This window comes from Anas platyrhynchos, chromosome 2 (assembly GCF_047663525.1).
Source record: "Anas platyrhynchos isolate ZD024472 breed Pekin duck chromosome 2, IASCAAS_PekinDuck_T2T, whole genome shotgun sequence".
Classification (NCBI taxonomy): domain Eukaryota; kingdom Metazoa; phylum Chordata; class Aves; order Anseriformes; family Anatidae; genus Anas; species Anas platyrhynchos.
This window is the reverse complement of record NC_092588.1, coordinates 133,423,628-133,426,723: the sequence shown is the minus strand read 5'-3', so window position 1 is coordinate 133,426,723 and position 3,096 is coordinate 133,423,628. Positions and strand designations below refer to the sequence as shown.

Here is a 3,096-nt window from a genome sequence, read left to right as displayed (position 1 = left end):
TCAACATATCTGTTTCTTGTCAAGAGTGTGTTAGATTTGAAAAAAAAAAAAATCTTGCATACTGAATTGTGCATAAGAATTATATTAAAAACCTTTTTATATTGCTTTTGTAATCAAATAAAATATATTAGTGACAACGTGGTATTTTCCACATTCAAAGTAATCAATCTCTTTTTTAATATGGAATACTATTCAAAAGCACATTAATAAATATAAATGTCAGGAGTTACATTTACACAAATGTTTTAGTACTTGTTTTCCCAAGTTTATATTTCCACATCAAGCAATATTAACTATGATAATAGCTAATGCCATTTTATAAGCTCTAAGGGGCTCATAAAGAGTGTTGTTGGATTTCCTCAGCTGTTACTGATCTTAGCAGGCAAAAAGCAGACATTCCTCACCTCAGAAACCTAATGATGTTTGGTCACTGATGCAGGTTTTTATGATTTCTAGTTAACTACGGATACAGGAGATCTCTGGGGATGGGCACACCTAAGTAGGCTGTCCTCAGGGAACCCTTGTGGAATGACCATTTTCAACATGCAGTGCTCTCCTGGTATGGTAGGTTTGTATTTGTGAGAAGAGCAATTGTTACAATTAGCAGGTGGGGAGTTCTCCCTTTATTCTATAGCTAAGGCTCTATAGAATTATCCACAGGGGTTTGGGATGCTTTTGGTGGTGGTGGTTGGTTGGGTTTTGTTTTGATTTGTTGTGGTTTTAATTGTTTATTTTTTTCTGACCTTACCATCTCATTGCTCATTTCAGGACATGCTTCCCCAGCATCTCTTTAGAAATCAAGAAGCAGGAAAGTCTCACAACAGCTAGCACTGTTCCTTTGGTCCTGGCACACTTGAGAACCACAGTCGCTCAAACCATCCTGCCCACGAGTCTCGGGTTAACTTCATGTGCTGGACAGGAAAAAGACACCACACCAGAAAGCAGGACGGTGTTTGCATGGAGATAGCAGGGCTGAAGTCAGACCAGGGCAGGGAGCAGAACAGTTCCCTCCATCCCCTTGCCAGTGTTTGACCTTGTGCACCTCAGTCCCTAAAACCCTGACACTTTCTGCCCTGCTCACCATGGTACGTTTGAATACCATATTTATTTATTATTTCAGTGTTTGCCAGTAAGTAACCAACAGATGCTGAGAAGGAATATACCACGGTAAAGCAAAAGCTTAGAGATAACTTGGTGCTGTCACTATCTTTGGCTGTCCTCCAGCCACAGGGCATTCCCTAGCTTCTCCCTGGGGAATGAGAATTGTTGGCAGGCTAGGAACCACACGTAGACGTGCATTCTCTGAATGGGTGTTGTGCAAACATCTTGCATATCCAACTTGTTGGAAGAAACAGGGGTGAGCTCCAATAGCTCCTTCTTTCATTGGCAGTCTCCCTCTCCTGTGCATCCTCTTCAGACAGCAACAAGAGAGAAACTCAAGCGGGTGCTGTGTAATCCAACCTGAGCCTGAGAGCAGCCAGTGCTCTCCTGGGAAGCTGCTTGCTCGTTACAGAAGAGCTATTTATATCTCAGAGCTGTGTACGTGTTTCATTGCAGGGGATACAAAAGAATATATTTGAGGTGTGCTTATGTGGAGTTGTTCCCTTTTCTGTAAATTTCTCCATTTGATTTCTCTATGGGATTTGGGGAAGGTGGAAACAGGATTATGAGGACACAGAAAGAGAAGTCCCTCTTGAGGAAGAATCTCATGACTCTATGGCACTGTTTATACTACGTGTACATGGCAGAGTACTCTGTAGGCTTTGAATGAACCCCCTGTTTCAGCAGAAAGTGCAAGACACATGGGCAGCAAGGCAGCTGGCAGTGTCATAAGTGCTGTGAGCACTTGCTCTTTCAAAACATAGGGGCGAGTTTGAGTCTCTCTGCTGAGCAGTGTAACTTGGTTAAAGATAGGGGTCTAGGTCTATCCAATAACTTAGTGTTGCCTTTTTCTGTGGTTGTTTTAATGACAACTGAACATATCCAAGAAATAAAACTGAAGTTTTCATATGGATGGTTATCTCCATCAGCCCAGGTGACAGATATCAGTACTTCAGTGTGCTGAGCACCAGAGTGCTTCTGAATCAGAGACCTTCGATGGTTCATAATAGATGAATTCTCTGATTTACTTTACTTCTCCTTTCCTTAAGAAATGAATTGATACTGCACGTACATAACACTTTCTCCTTTTTGTAATATATTACTCAACACGGAATAATTAGGAATGCAAAGGTTGCACTGAACAGCAGCAGCAGCAGCACGCTTGCCTCCCACTGAATCATTTTTGTCTCTTTTTAAAAGATACATTTCCTGATTACTGAATTATTTCAAATATAATATTTAACCTTCACCTTCTTTAATTTGTGTGCACATTAAGCAAGCTTGATAATTGAGGACTGTTGCTACATTTTGGAAATTTAGGGCCCCATTCAGAAAACTATTGCTCTTACCAATTATCTCAGTGAAATAATTGATATAAAAATAGCTGTGAGTTTAAAATGTAGATGATTAGGTTTAAAATTTTGCCTTCATTTGTTTCATTGGAAGGCACTTACCTGCATCCTTCTGACTGCTTGAAATAATTTTATGTGGGTATCTAAACATACACACAGTGATGTACTGCTATATTTATCACTGTTTTAGTTCAGAGAGCCACTTCAGCTGAGCTGCAAATTCGAAATCTTCCCATAGGACAGCCTAATTGACTTGTGCTTTTGTGGTATATGGTGTCACAAACCCCCTTGACACCATTCTAGCACTGTATTGAATGGATGCTAATCTATTCTTACTCTAACTATTGACTTAATGTTGATATAAAATCTATCTAAGTCTCTCTTTCCCAAGAAGACACTTTATAACTCAGCGATGATGATAAATATTGTATCAACTTGAGACATCATGACTCCATGGAAAAGTACCATTTTAGGTGAAGTTTATACAGATTTTGGCTTTCTGAAACACATGATACTGTATCAAGAGAAAAATATTGATACTGGCTTCATTCAAACCTCTACTTCAGGACTGGGACTAAAGGAACTTAGTTTCATAAAAATGTCCAGCACGATCTCACTGTTTATTAAAAGCTATAAAATATAT

The 3,096-nt window shown here is 39.5% G+C and overlaps 1 long non-coding RNA gene across 1 annotated transcript; it reads left to right on the top strand.

Moving 5' to 3' along the window:
* Positions 1-423: 423 nt before the first annotated feature.
* Positions 424-2,416, top strand: LOC110354802 (uncharacterized). Its single transcript, XR_002407012.3, has 2 exons — positions 424-564; positions 769-2,416. It is a non-coding gene; the product is annotated as an uncharacterized lncRNA (long non-coding RNA).
* The last annotated feature ends 680 nt before the right edge of the window (positions 2,417-3,096 follow it).